General features: G+C 36.0%; 1 pseudogene; it reads right to left on the reverse strand.

The window, feature by feature from the left end:
* Positions 1-8,355: 8,355 nt before the first annotated feature.
* LOC149547066 (subtilisin-like protease SBT1.7) lies at positions 8,356-16,135 on the reverse strand (annotated as a pseudogene).
* Between the last annotated feature and the right edge of the window lie 250 nt (positions 16,136-16,385).

Here is a 16,385-nt window from a genome sequence, read left to right on the forward strand (position 1 = left end):
AAAGGCTTATAGATTGTATGATTCAATCATCGAGAAGATCATCATTTTGAAAGAGATGAAGAGTTTCTTGAAAATCGGTCGCAGGATGGCTCAGTTGATGAATCTTCAAGCATTAAACAAGAAATATTCTGAGTATTGATGAGGAAGAGGAAGACATTGGTGATGAGCAAGAAGATGGAGCAACAAACATGGATTGAAAACAAAGGCAAGAAGGCAAGCAACCCCTTACATGTCGAGTGATAGCTGCAAGTCCTTCTACACATTTTTGAGCTAGTATGCAAAACAACATCAACAACAATACTCAGAATTTAGATCCCACTCTCGCCTCCCTATTGCCAAGAAAGACTAAAATTCTAAGGGAGATATACCAAGAAGAAAGGTATGAGGAAGATTATGATGAGAGTGTTAATTTTGTATTATTTTCTCATAGTGATCTAATTTACTTTGAAGAAGCTATGAAGGAAGAGAAATGGTGTAATGTCATGGATGAGGAAATAGATGCCATTGAAAGAAATGAGACATGAGAGTTAACTACTTTTCCTCCCAAGAAGCAAGTAATTGGAGTGAAATGGGTTTATAAGATCAAGTGCAATGATAAAGGAAAATTAGATGGGCATAAGGCACATTTAGTGGTCAAGGGGTACAAGTAGTAGTATGGTAGAGATTATGATGAGACATATGCCTCGGTTGCAAGAATGAAAACTATGTGTATTGTCATAGCAATTGCAACCCAACACAAATGGAAGGTATATCAAATGGATGTGAAGTCTGCCTTCTTGAATGGTGTATTGAAGGAAGAAGTTTATGTGGAGCAGCCACCTAGTTATGAAGTTTCAAGTGAAGAACACAAAATTATATAGATTAAAGAGAGCCTTATATGGACTCAAGCAAGCTCCACAAACATGGTACAATAGGATTCACTCATATTTGATGAGCAATGGATTTAGAAAAAGTGATTGTGAGCCCGCTCTCTACATCAACGCAGCAAATGGTAAAGTGTTGATTGTTGTCTTGTATGTTGATGACTTAATCTTCACTAAAAATTACAATTTCTTAATTGGTGAGTCCAAATAGGCCATGAAGAATGAATTTGAAATGAAATATCTAGGTCTCTTGAAGTACTTTCTAGGCATAGAAGTAAAAACAATGCTTGATGAAATCTTCGTCTCTTAAGAAAAATATGCAAGGTAGATCTTGGAGAGATTCAAAATGCAAAAAAGTAAGGCAACCCCAACACCAATAGAAATAGGTTTGAATTTGAGCAAGGAAGATTGCAACAAAGGGGTGAATCCAACATTAAACAAGAGTATGGTTGGAAGCTTGATGTATTTGACAAAAACTCAACCTAAAATGATGCATGCACTAAGTCTGATTTCCAGATTTATGGAAACACCAAAAGGATTCCAGTTGCCAAGCAGGAAAGAGGATCCTAAGGTATGTGAATGGTACCAAAGGATTTGAGATTTTGTATACTATAGATAATGATTTTAAATTGGTTGGTTACACTAATAGTTATTGGGTTGGAAGTTTAGATGATAGGAAGAGCACTTCCAGATCTACATGTTTCATATGGGATTGGGTACAATTTCATGGGCATCCAAAAAGTAACCTGTTGTTTCTGAATCTATAGAAGAGGTTGAATACATAGCAATGAATGCGACATCATGTCAAGCTATTTGGTTAAGAAGGATCTTGACAGATTTGAATGAAAGGCAAGAGGATGGAACCATAATCTTCTGTGATAACATCTCCTCAACTGCATTGTCTAAGAATTCAATCTTCCATGAGAGAAGCAAGTACATTGAGATTAGATATCACTTGATTGGAGAGTTGGTAGAGAATGGATATATCAAAATGGAATTTTGTAAGTCTGAGTAGTAGCTAGTAGATATTTTTACAAAGACTTTGGGCATTGGAAATTTTGTGCAACTAAGAAGAATTCTTGGTGTAGTTGATTTGGATCAGGAGTGATCCTTTTTATTTGGCGCGAGACAAAGAGGGAGTGTCAAAAAGTTAATGTGGTTGGTTGGTTACCCCTAGAGACAAACACCCACCTACCTGCTTGACAACATTCAACTCAGTAGGTGAGTTCAAATCTGAAAATGAGAGGGAACAATTTTTGTTGGAAGACAAAAGAAATGAGTTTGATTCATTTGATGAGTTGGAGAGACCATAGATCAGAATAAAAATGCAGAGTAGAGCATAGAGCAAAGAAGGAAGATGATCAACAGATCAAGTCAAAAGCCAGAGAATAGAAGGAAGGTTTAGGAAGAAGACAGTGTTTGTAATAGCACAGATCTTGACTACCTTGTTCTCTTTGAGTTTTTATTATTTTGTCTTATAAAGTAGTGATTGCTCCAAGCTCATTGTATGTAGCCTTTAGTGTTCTAGGTTTAAGTTTGAGTTTAGTTTTATCAGTTTGAAGTTTCTAGTGTTTTTTGGTTGAAGCCAAATGCTCCCAAATTTTGTAATAGTTTAACCTAGTTGAATAGAAAGTAAGCAAGAAAGTAGGCATACAAATCATTGTTTTCTCCTCTCTATTTCTTATTGTATGGTATTTTGTATTTGAGAAGTTCATACTTGGAAGCTTCATTGAACTATGCTCTCTATGTTTAAATGGTGGAAATGTTCAGACAAGAAGTTTGTTAAAAGATCACTTGGTTTGTGTAAGACATGTTGTCTTTACTAAGTCCACCAAGTTTATCTCTACAATCCTTACTGAGTTCACTTGGTTCTCTTGTTAACCAAGCTCACTCAACATCCTCTATGTTGATCTCCACCTTGCAATACTGACCGAGCTCACTTGGCATACACTATGGAATAAAAGTACAATGTTGTGTCACCTTTTAGGTTGACTTATCTAAACGACTGAATTTGAGGTTTTCTATCTAAAAAAAATATTATTCAAGCATATGATCTTGATAAAAAATTTCTAGCTAAGATATATATGGTCTCACACTTTTCCAATTGGAAATGTCTATTAAATCCATGTTTTATACTAGTTAGTATCTAATTACTAAAGAAATACAATTATTTCAGAAAATTGGCATTTTAATAACTCTTACTATTTGTTATGATATTTTTTTAATAACATATAAACACCATTTTATAGAGCTCAAACTCAAGAATATTCTCATATAGAGTTCATAGTGTTTTAATTAGATATAGTATATTATAATTAAAAAATTCTACAAGTACACATTTTAACACTTGAGAAGATGTCAATTTTGAGGAAGAAAAAAATACTAAATCATATTTAAAAAAATTAAAATTTATATGACGTTCTAGAGGAGAGAGTCCTCTTCTAGAATCTATAATTTTTCTTTTGGTTGGAATAGATTTATTTTGAAAAATGTGGTGGGAGATGAAAACTATTAATTTGAATAAGTTGGAATTTGAATCGTTATAAAAGAGAAAATATAGGTCTAAAGCCAATTTTTATTTTTGATTGTTCTAATCACATATGTTATCTATAACATAATTTGAGATCAAAGGGAAATAAGTCAATTTCCATGTAGTTTTGTGGTGGGAACTAGACCCCTAATTTCTAGTTTTTTTTAGCTACTAAAAGTTATCTTTAAAAAATATGAATATATATTATTTCTTATTCCAAATAATTATTAAAAATTATAATCCTAAACTTCATCCATTTCTACACATTTTATTAGTTTACTTTATTTTCAAATTCTAAATAATAATATCAATTTTATGTCATTTAAGGTGAACAACTATACTTTTGTTAGCCTATTCCTTTGTAAAAGGGTGACTCAGGTTTGTGCTTTTACCCTATGCCGAGTTGCCCCCCTTGTTGCCAAGCTCACTTGGCTCCTTCACGTGCCAAGTAACTCGACACCAACTCCTTGTCACTCGACACCCTCTTGTGTCGAGAAAAACTATCACTCGGTACCTTTGGTTGCCAAGTAGAATTTGTGAAGTTTGTGATTTATTATTCATAGGAAAACCATTCCACGCTCATACTCCTTTCAAAGTGCAAATAGATTTTGACATTTCAAAATTTGATAGTAAAATTGATTAAGATCATTGAAAACAATTTACAACTCTTTATTCCAATTAAGAATAGAAGGTAGATCCTTAACTTCTCTAATTCCAATTGTAATTGAAATTGTTAAAATCTCTTGATCGTTAACTCTCTTGATCCTTCTCTAATTCCAATTATAATTGTAATTGTTACAATCTCTTGATCGTTTAACTTCTCTAATTTCAAAAGTTGTTAAATTTTTAATCTGATATTTGTATGTTTCAATAAAGAAAGTGTCCATTTAAACAATATTTTATTCATTTTCAATTATTTAAATTACTAACCAATCTATGTATAAGAAAAATTTATTTGTGGAAGATGGTGTTTTTAGTGATACGGGTCATGGACCAGAATTATGGCAAAAGAAAATCTAAAGAATTTTGGATAGAAATTGGGGTACCATGGCAAATCAGTAATATAAGAGTGGGTACTATTTACTTTGCAGTTTTATGTGGTAATACTGAAGGACTTCTATTTAACTTCTTTAGTGTCCCTCGGAGGGAGTTGGGTTGTATAATTTTTTTAATTTCAATATTGTTTTTGACTTCAACCTCTTGTTTATAAACAATAGAAAAATAGAACATAGATAAAAAAAATTATTTATAAAGCACAGTTATTTTATCTTTTTATTTTAAGATGTATCAACTACTTTGTCCTTGATTGTAAGTTATTATTGAATTTGATATGAAATAGTAAGTTATGTTTTGCTCAAATAACTATAATAGACTTGTTGTAGACAATGAAAATATTTTATTTAGTCATTATCTAATTGGCCATGTTGGATACAACACATTATTACATCCTAGTCATACTAGTTTTATAGTTTATCTTGATTATTCTATTTAGATAAGTTAAAATAATAATTGTGGCATCATACCAACCTCACACTCTAAATCTATGTTTCATTATTGAGTTTTTTTATAAAATTAATCTATTTACAAAAAATTGTAGTTTATATAACTTATGATTCTGTACTTTCTAAGATAATATTCAAATTATATAAGATTAGTGGTGTAACTATTGCACTTTTGAAATCCAACTACCATATTTCAATTAGACTTATGCAAATAAGAGAAGATAATATATGACATCTTGATAATGAACAATAGTAGACATTACTTTCAAAATATAGATTTCATTAAGAACTAACAACAAATTATAGATTTAGATTTAAGTCTTAGTTGATAACATGTGCATGGAAATGAATATGAGATGTTAAACAAGTGAATAGTGTGAAAGAAGGACGCGACTATCCTTCATCCAAACTCTAGAGTTGACCAATTTTCAAAAAGTAAAAAACATCATGGATTTTTCTGAAAATTTTAGCATTTGATCTTCATGATTTGCATAGTTTGTACTCGAAAACAACAAAAAAATTGAAAAAAAATCATGTTTTAGTGAATGTGGAAGGAAAAAAATGTTTGACTTTATTTTTTCTTTAATACATTTTGAATGGAGACTAGCATGTCCCATGAAGATATGAGGATGAGTGAAGGTACATTCTTTGACAAGCAGAATATTAACTTAACAACTTTACATCTGAACCTGCAATAAAAGAAGAGCTGTCAAGCATACATCAAATACAAAAAAGTAATTTGCTATAGATGCTCTAGAGCATAGTCCAGAGAAAGGAGAAAAAAGGAAATTTGACTTTATTTTGTCTTTAATACATTTTGGATGGAGATTAGCATGTCCTATAAAAATATGAGGATGAGTGAAGGTACATTCTTTGACAAGAGAGTTACCACCTTACATCTTTACATGCAATAAAAGAAAAGATGTCGAGCATACATCAAATACGACAAAATAATTTACATCGAATATGAAAAAATAATTTACTATAGATGCTCTAGAGCACAATCTAGAGAAAGGCAATTAATTAAGTTACGATCGATGCGAAAATAATACAAGAGACGCAATGCGTCATAGTTCCTGTCGTTGTAGAGGTGTAGTAGAGGTGTAGGTGAGTGAGAATAAGGTTAAATAGTTGCAAATTAGGATTGTGAATGCATTGATTTTTGCCTAGAATTGCACTTGTCATCTGATAGATGGCTCATGTGTTTTCATAGAATAAAGTAATTTTTAATTATGAAATAATATGTATATAATTTAATATGTACATTTGTAAATAATATATAGATGTAATACATATAAATTAATGTTAATGAATGAATATAATAAAATAAATAAGAAATAACATATAACTATTTAATTTTAGTACATAGTTTAGGAAAATTTAATAATAATTTATACGTCTTTTAGAATTGAAGTATCTTTTTTTTTTTTGTTATTTCCTTCACTATGTTTTTTGATGTAAAATATAAGTATTAATTTAATATTAAAAAATATATTTAAGCTTTAAATATATTTAAGCTAAATGATAAATTGTTTAAATAAATAATAATAATAATAAATGATATAATTTTTAAATTGTAACACTAATCAATTATACATATTACAAACACTATTATAAAATATATTTAAAAAAGAATGTTGTTTAATTTTTTTTAATTTATAAAAGTAAAATGATAGCAATAATTCAAGTACTTTTACTAAAAAATCAAAGCTTTTTAAAAATAACAAATTGAAATACTAAACTCTATATTTGATTAAAAAACTTGGTAATAAAAATAAATAGTAATAATTATTATTGATTAGACATATTGGATTAAAAAATTTAGTAATAAAAATAAATAGTAATAATTATTATAGATTAGACATTCATTTGTGAGGTGGAGGATAAAAATAATTGTTTTATAAAAAGTTAATCTACTTGTCACAAATGTGAAAAAGATAAGGAAAAGATAAGGTTGTAATAATGCATTCGTAAAATTCTTATAAATCAATGTATTTGCAAATTTCTGTATAGGATAAAAATCATGGAAAAAGTCGTTGACATTTATTTGCATCTGACCGATAACGTTAACGATAATAAAAAAAATTTATTTCTTAGAGTTACTTGAAGAGAGACATTGACTACAATGTAAAGTCATTGTCGTAAAGAAAATGATATGTTTATAGACATTATCCATATGGTAGAAGACGTGATTAGGGCACGTGCAAATCGATATTATTGCCAACAGCCATCAATGTTCCACATTTGTATGATTGTCCTCCTCCACTGTTCAGGACATCTTGAAAATTATGCCAGAATTCAAGGCGGAAAGAGGCCGACTTTATTCGTACTGACAGAAGTAAATCAAAATAGAGTTGCTCAAGTTTGTCTTATTGCTTATTCTTATTCCCATAGCTTATGATATTGTGCGAAAATGGTAGGATTCATGCGGATCATAAAGTAATGTTTTTTTTATGGAATATCCATGAATGATAATGGGTTTGTACTTTGGTTTTGGGTTGAAAAATACATTGATTTTCATCAGTGGTGGTATGCATGGTGGCTTAACAGTTTCCTTTAATATGAATACTTTTAAAAGGGATAGGGGAGAAGGATGAGGATAAATTCTTCTCATATATCCTTCAATAGGCTTTTCTAAAATAGAGTATACTATTTAATTAATAATAAGAATTATTTTATAATAGAGTTTGTTTTAATGTATAATAACGAGAGAGATGGATGTCTTAAAGGGGTAGAAAAGTGAGTATTTAATATTATTAAAATAATAAGATATCAATAGCGTTAAATTGTGAATTAAAATTATATAATCAAAATTCTATAAACAGATATATTAAAAATGCAATAGAATTTAAGTGGTAATTTCATTTATACACTAGTTGTTTTGATCATTAATTAATAATAGAATAGAAAATTGTCATTTTTAAATAATAAAATCAAAACATATTAATTATAGAATTTTTACACAATTTTTAAAATTTTATAAAAAGACTGACTAGATAAATAATATTAGTTTTGACAAAAATTAAATATTTTTATCTTAATTTTTTTAAAATATCATATAATGATAAACAAAATAAATATAATAAATATTTTAAAGTTTATTGCTTTTGATAAAAACTAATAAATATGACTTATATTTGGACAACAAAAATTTCATCTTCTTTATTTTTATTAATAAATTAGTAAGTAAAAGTTGAATGAATGAAAAATGGAAGGGAAAAAAATGTGTTTTTTTATGTGGCTTTGAAACATAAACCAAATTGTGAATCAACATTAGAAAAAAAAACTGAAAACAAGCGCAAACAATAGTGAAAATGGGCAACGCCTGATTTCAATATATTAAAATGCCTAAAATGTGCATCCAGTGAGAAAACAATCTAATGCTTGGTCGATAATCCGTTTTAATATGTTAAAAGCCACATAAACTTTTATCAGCTCTGAAATTCACAGCTGCTACACTTCAAAGGGTCCAGAGGATGATAATTGGGCTACGAATGATATGCATTCCACCTTGGATGCATTCCCACACAATCTCTCCAGACTCCCTGTTAATTATTGTTAGTTGGACAGCTGTTATTTCTGACCCGAAAATAGCAGTAGTATTTATGGGTAGCTTAGATAGCTGTTCGTCCTTATCTATGAATAGCAGTAGTATTTATGGGTAGTTTGGACAGCTGTTTGTCCACTTGCCAAGAATTAGTAAATGGTTGTTGCAAGGATAATTATTTACTAATTTTAGTGATTCCCTTCTGGACACCTTGCAACCAATTCTATTGTTGGTTGTCGAGTTGTCTTAATCTCAACCGTCGATTGTAAATCAATCTCGAGCGTTGGGTTACCAACAGGAGTAGTATAAAAAGAGGTCATTGGGTCATTTGGAGGAAGAAGTTTTGGAAAAATGTTTGCAATGTTAGCAAACTGTCTTGCAGTGTTAGCAAGGGCGTAGTGTTAGCGTGGGAATAGCAGTAGGGAATATCAGCGGGAGAAATTAGGAGGTTGTCGGAGTTCTGCCAGTGAGAGGCAAGGAATTTTGTATCTCTTGATTTGCTGAAGTTTAATATAATTTCTCATCTGTAGAACTGGTTTTCCCTTAGGGGTTTTTCCAGGGACAATTTGTCCGAAAATATTGTGTTCATTGTGTTGCGCATTTCTTTCTGTATTTTATAAGTGAAGTTGCAGTTGTGTTATTTTTTGATATTAGCTAGGAATTTATTTTCAGCAGTTTAATAATCGTTTATGATAGGAGATTAATAATCAGTGACTGCAATAGTTGATTTTTCACATGGTATCAGAGCATTGTTAAGGGTAGAAGAGTTTTTCCCTAGGAAAGAAATTTTGATCTCTTTAGATTTATTATTGCTTTAAACCCTTGAAATGGCTTCAACTGGTTTGAGAGATCAGGATAGATTGGATGGTGCCTCAAATTTTGGTGTCTGGAAGGCCAGAATTTCTTTATTGTTGGAAGAGAATGGTATCAAGGATTATGCTACCAGTGGTGTACCTGTACCAACGGATGCAACACAGCTTGCAGCATATAGGAAGGACGATGCCAAAGCGAGGAGGATTATCCTTGACGGTGTCAAGGATCATATTGTTCCACATATCTCGGAGCTAGATACAACAAAGAAGATGTGGGATGCCATTCTAAATCTGTACTAGAATGCTACCACCAACAGGAAGTTGATTCTTAGAGAGAAGCTAAAGAATACTCGGATGAATCAGGGAGAAGACGTCACAAGTTACCTCACCAGGCTCAGACTTGTCAAGGATGAGTTAGTAGCTGTTGGAGATAGCCCTAGTGGTGATGAGCTAGTGAGAATAGCCCTAAATGGGTTTACTAGATAATGGAGTATCTTTGTTTAAGTTGTCAGTGGACGAGATACTTTACCAAGTTGGGATCAACTATGGATTGATTTCACTCAGGAGGAGTTTAGACTAAGTCTTGTCAATGGGGCCAACAAGAGTCAGAAAAATGAGGTGGAACAAGAAAATGTTGCCCTAGCGGGTAAAGGGAAAGCAAAGAAGGGATCTAGCAAAGGATCAAATTCACAAAGTGAAAAGAAGAAGAAGGACCTTTCTAAGGTCAAGTGCTTTGGATGTCATGAGTTTGGCCACTATGTCAGTGATTGCCCAGAGAGGAAGAAGGGTAAGAAGCAGGTGGTAGCTTCAGCAAGTGCAAAAGAACTCTCCAGTAGAATGGAACATGAGTTTGCACTCATTGCTCGTATGGTTAGCTCAACCTCACAGTGTGTTTGGTATATAGATAGTGGGGCATCATTTCATATGACAAGAGTTAGAGAGTACTTCTCCAGTTACAAGGAGGAGGACACCAACATTCAGATTTCTATGGGAAACTTGTCCAAACTCAACCCTGTTGGAAAAGGGACTGTTCAGTTTCAGAGGGAGAATGGGAAGATAATTCCACTTCATGATGTGTTATATGTGCTAGGCTTAGGTATGAATTTGATTTCTGTATCTGTTCTTTAGGATAGGGGGTATAATGTACTCTTTAGAGGGACACATGTGTTGATTAAGCACAAGGATTGGAAATCACCCATAACTATTGGAGTTAGGAGTGGTCACCTTTATAGATTGCAGTTTGATACTCCTAAGGCACTTATGAGCAACAATAATCCTAGAGATCTTGGAGAGCTATGGCATAGGAGGATGGGCCATATTCATCATGGAGCACTTAGATTGCTTCGTGAGACCGTGACAGGTGTTCCAGATGTGAGCACAGAGCATGACGATGTATGTAAGGGATGTGTGTTGGGGAAGTTTGTGAAAGCATCTTTTCCAAGGAGTGACACCAGATCTAAGGGTGTTCTTGATTTAGTACATTCAGATGTTTGTGGACCAATGTCAATGAAATCTCTCAGAGGATATGAGTACTATGTTACTTTTATTGATGATTTCTCTAGAAAGACCTGGATATACTTCTTGAAGACTAAGGATGAGGTTTTCAGTCGATTCCAAGAGTTCAAGGCTCTTGTGGAGAACTCGAAAGGAAAGAAGATAAAGGTTCTTCAGTCAGACAATGGAGGCGAGTACAAAGGAAATGTCTTCCAGGAGTTCTGCACCAAAGAAGGAATCAAGAGAGAATGGATTGTTCCTTACAATCCACAACAGAATGGAGTTGCTAAGAGGAAGAACCATTCTATATCGGAGGTAGTAAGAGCTATGCTACATGACCAGGACATGCCCCGTTACTTATGGGCAAAGGCATGTAATACAACAGTCTACATTCAGAATAGAGTTCCACACAAGGTGCTAGGGAAGATGACACCAGAGGAGGCTTTCACAGGGAAGAAGCCAAATTTTAGTCACTTCAAGATATTCGAGAGTTTGGCATATTGCCATATTCCTGGAGATACACGTACAAAGTTAGATCAGACTACAGAGAGGGGGTACTTTGTCGGGTAGAGTGAGACCTCAAAGGTATGCAGGATTTTCATTCCAAGGACTAAAAGAATTATTGTCAGATGGGATGTCAAGTTCATAGAGGACAAGGCATTCAAGAGATCCAGAGATTTGCCAGCAGATGATCAGAGTGAGCAGCCAACAGAAGCTCCAAGACCAAGTCAAGGGCAGCAAAGCTCAAGTACATTTACCAGTATGAGTGTAGACTCAGTTAGTGAAGATTCACAAAGTATGGAGCAACGGGTGCAATAGGAAATGCATCTAGAAGACTTAGAGGTTGACATTTCATCCTCTACAGTTGGCAGCTGGAACCATGTGGTTCCAAATACACAAAGGGATACTCAGGAGTTTGTGGGAACTCCTAGGAAGAGTACTAGACAACGAAGACAACTAGCCAAGTTCAATGACTATGTGGCATTAGTTAGTCAGTTGGTAGATAGTGAGCCTTCTAGCTATCAAGAAGCTATAGAACATCAGGTATGGCGAGATGCTATGGTTGAGGAATATTTTTCAATAATGCAGAATGATGTGTGGGAGGTAGTACCTAGACCAACAGATAGGGCTATAGTTGGATCACGCTGGATCTATAAGATAAAGCATGGTGTAGATGGTAGCATCAAGAAATACAAGGCTAGGTTTGTGGCAAAGGGGTTCTCTCAGAAGGAGGGAATAGACTATGAGGAGAGATTTGCTCCAGTTGCCAGGTATACTTCTATACGAGCTGTAATCTCACTTGCAGCACAGATGGGATGGCAAATCCATCAAATGGATGTCAAGACAGCATTCCTTAATGGTGAGTTGAAAGAGGAGGTATACATAGAACAACCAGAAGGCTTTGTAGCACACAAAAAAGAGACCCACGTGTGCAGATTGAAGAAAGCATTATACAGACTCAGGCAGGCTCCTAGAGCATGGTATGAGCACATTGATACATACTTGTAGAAAATGGGCTTTGTGAAGAGTGAAGCAGATGCTAACCTCTACTACTTGATGGTTAGGGGTGAGATTCTCATTCTTGTTCTTTATGTGGATGACCTATTTCTTACAGGTTCACTAGGGCTCATAGTGGATTGCAAGAGGAACCTTGCAAAAGAGTTTGAGATGAAGGATTTAGGACTTATGCACTACTTTCTAGGCATGGAAGTGTGGCAGACAGATGGAGAGATTTTCCTTAGTCAAGGGAAATATTGCATTGAAATCTTGAAGAAATTTGGGATGGAGGATTGCAAAGCCATGTCTACACCCATGATCACGAATTGAAGGAAGGTAGATACATCTAAGGAGAAAGATGTAGATCCCACTTTATATAGACAGTTGATTGGTTCGCTTATGTATTTGGTCAATGCTAGGCCAGATATAGCATTTGCAGTAAACTCTCTTAGTCAGTTCATGGTTGAACCAAAGAAAATGCATTGGATAGCGGCTAAGCATGTGCTACGTTACTTGCATGGTATAGTCGAGTATGGGATTAGATATGTTTGAGGTGAAGCTATCAGGTTGATAGGCTATACTAATGTAGATTGGGTAGGAAGTACAACAGACAAAATGAGCACTTCAGGGTGTTGTTTCAGCTTGGGATCAAGAGTTGTATCTTGGTTCAGCAGGAAGCAGAAGTCTGTGGCTCTAAGTTCAACAGAAGCAGAATACATAGCAACTAGCATGGCGACATGTGAAGCTATATGGCTTTGAAAGTTGTTAGTAGCCTTGTTTGGTCAGAAGGTTGAGACTACTGTGATACATTGTGACAATCAGAGTTGCATCAAGTTGTCTAAGAATCCAGTGTTTCATGATAGGTCTAAACATATAGATATCAGATATCACTTCATCAGAGATTTTGTACAAAGGGGAGTTGTTCGACTACAATACATACCTACAGATGAGCAGGTAGCAGACATTCTGACGAAGGCTTTGAGAAAGGCCAAATTTATCTTCTTTAGAGATAAGATGGGTGTCATGTAGAACAACTTCCTCGCTAAGAGGGAATGTTAATTATTGTTAGTTCGACAGTTGTTATTTCTGACCTGAAAATAGCAGTAGTATTTATGGGTAGCTTGGACAGCTGTTCGTCCTTATCTATGAATAGCAGTAGTATTTATGGGTAGTTTGAATAGTTGTTTGTCCACTTGCCAAGAATTAGTAAATGGTTGTTGCAAGGATAATTATTTACTAATTTTAGTGATTCCCTTTTGGACACCTTGCAACCAATTCTATTGTTGGCTGTCGAGTTGTCTTAATCTCAACCGTCGATTGTAAATCAATCTCGGGCATTGGGTTACCAATAGGAGTAGTATAAAAAGGGGTCATTGGGTCATTTGGAGGAAGAAGTTTTGGAGAAATGTTTGCAGTGTTAGCAAATAGTCTTGTAGTGTTAGCAAGGGCGTAGTGTTAGCGTGGGGATAGCAGTGGGAAATATCAGCGAGAAAATTAGGAGGTTGTCAGAGTTCTACCAGTGAGAGGCAAGGAATTTTGTATCTCTTGATTTGCTAAAGTTTAATATAATTTCTCATCTATAGAACTAGTTTTCCCTTAGGAGTTTTTCTAGGGACAATTTGTCCGAAAATATTGTGTTCATTGTGTTGCGCATTTCTTTCTGTATTTTATAAGTGAAGTTGCAGTGGTTTAATTTTTTGATATTAGTTGGGAAATTTATTTTCAGCAGTTTAATAATCATTTATGATAGGAGATTAATAATCAGTGACTGCAATAGTTGATTTTTCACACTCCCCATCTTCTCTCCCTTTCACTTTGCTTTCGAATTTCACATTATAACTTGCTCGCTCATTCCTTTTCTTGAACACCAATGTATGTGGCTCCACGCTCACCTTCACGTTTGGACTGTTCTTCACCCACACTTTGTACACCGCATTGTCACCGCCCACGTTGGTCACCGTCCTCCTCTTCACCTGAGCACGCTCTCCATACTCCAATAGCTCAGAGAAAGATGGGTAGTTAAGATCGACACCTGATTCGATCGATTTGGGGCAAGGAAGCCATTTGTGGGTGAGTAGTGCTATTTGCTTATTGGTGTACATGTTCTGTCCGCACAGATAGTTGATGTAGTCCTGAGGCCCCAAATCGTACACCAGCCCCGGCTCCAGCGCCACCTTTGGATTTAACTGACCTGCACCCATCGTAAAGGGGTCCATGGCTCATAGGGTGAGCACATCTTTGATGGGCTGCTTTGCGTTGTCGAGCGTGGAGGCCGTCGTGAGGAGAGCCGATTTCATAGCTGTAGGACTCCACGTCGGATGAGCGTAGTGGTGCCGCTAACGTGGGGGCATGCCATTGAAGTCTCCGAATGTATCATGAAGCCGCCACCAACAACCGCCAAGATGTTAACACCGGGTGTAATTATATCAGGCTTAAGAACTTCCAGGAAATTAAGGCTCGGACATGTCGAAGAAAACACGAGCACAATAGGAGCCGTCTTTTTTCCCACGAAGGTCAACCTCGTGGGATTGATCGTGGCCGTGGGTGCAGCGGTGCTATTGACATATGCTTTTATCTTTTCCGCCGCTGTAGAACTCACCTTCGATGGGCTTATCATTGTCTCCCACAACGATCAATGCTGCTGCGCCCGCCTTCTTCACAAGCCTCACTTTTTCCGTCGAATTATCGCTTTACGAAGTACAGAGCGCAAGTTTACCTTTGAAAATGTGAGGATCAAGACCCCGGTCACCGCAGAAATCGTAGAGCAGAGGCACATTTTGAGTCCTGGGTCCTCTGTAAAAAGACAACCCCTTGAAGTGCTCCCCGTTGCCGAGGCTTAGAAAAGAGAGAAACTCTCGGTCCATACTACTGGCGCCCACTGTGGTCATCCACGGTGCCGTGTTTTTAACAGAAGATGAATTTGGCCCATCGTTTCCAGCAGAGGCGGAAACGAATACACCCTTCTCCATCGCCCCGAACGCTGCCAGCGTAGTGTGATCAGTGTAAAATGGAGACTCAAGCGGATCGCCAATCGAAATAGAAATAATGTCGACGCCATCTTGGACGGATTTTTCCATTGCAGCAGCTACATCGCTCGCATCGCAGTCACCCTGCTGTCCCCAGCAGACCTTATAAACAACCAATCTCGCCGTAGGGGCGATCCCCATAGCCGTTCCTTTGCCAAAGCCGTTGTAGTTGGCCGCCCTTACAGCGGAACCCACAGCAGTAGAAGCAATATGTGTGTCGCGGCCTTGCCTGTCTCTAGGAGATATGAAATCCTCACCCACATGCGATTTGTAGCCCACCGAGAAATTGAATCTTGCTCCGATGAGTTTTCTGTTGCACATGGACGAATCGAATCGGTCTCCGCTTTCACACGCGCCCTTCCATCTGGAGGGAACGGGGCCGAGACCCTCGTCATGGAAGCCCTCACTCTCGGGCCATATTCTCGAGTCCACCAGGCCCACTATCACATCTTCACCCCGATTCAAATGCTTCGCCCACAGTCCTCTATCATCGGTAAGGCCGAGAAAGTGAGGTGAGTGCGTGGTATGAAGTTTAATCAGAGCCGATGGAATCACTGCGAGACAGCCATTAACGGTCTCCAAAGCTACAGCCTCCGCACTGGTCAGTTTGGCCGCAAAGCCATGGAGAACTGTGCGATAGGTATACAAGAGGACACCTGGATCTAATTTGGAGGCATTGGAAGTGGCCTGGGTGAGGATTGAATGGTACCAGTGCTCGTGCAAACTGAAGTGCGAGGGTTTCATGGATTTCAACATATGGACGATGTATGGCTTTCTTTCATTGACACTTGCTGCGGTGGATAGGAAGAGCAGCAGAAACGCTGGAAGCGTGGAGAGGGGGGAGGTCGGGCTACTCATTTTGAGTGTTGAGGAAAAACGTTGGGTGTAGGGAATTATATGGCCGCGAGGGGTTATTTAACAGGAGTAGCAGGCTCTAGTGGGCCGAAGCAAAGTCTTGGTGGAGAAGAAAATGTGGAGATTATTGTACTCTCCTTTTTCTTGTCTTTTCTTTTTTTCTTTTTTTTTAAAAAGGTTGAGTGGGCAGTGTGACGATAACAAATGAGCTGGAAATTGAGCATCCGAGAAAATGTGGAGATTAAATTGTACAATACTT

This window comes from Cupressus sempervirens, chromosome 7 (genome assembly GCF_028749045.1).
Source record: "Cupressus sempervirens isolate cs-2001-9-10 chromosome 7, ASM2874904v1, whole genome shotgun sequence".
NCBI classification, from domain to species: domain Eukaryota; kingdom Viridiplantae; phylum Streptophyta; class Pinopsida; order Cupressales; family Cupressaceae; genus Cupressus; species Cupressus sempervirens.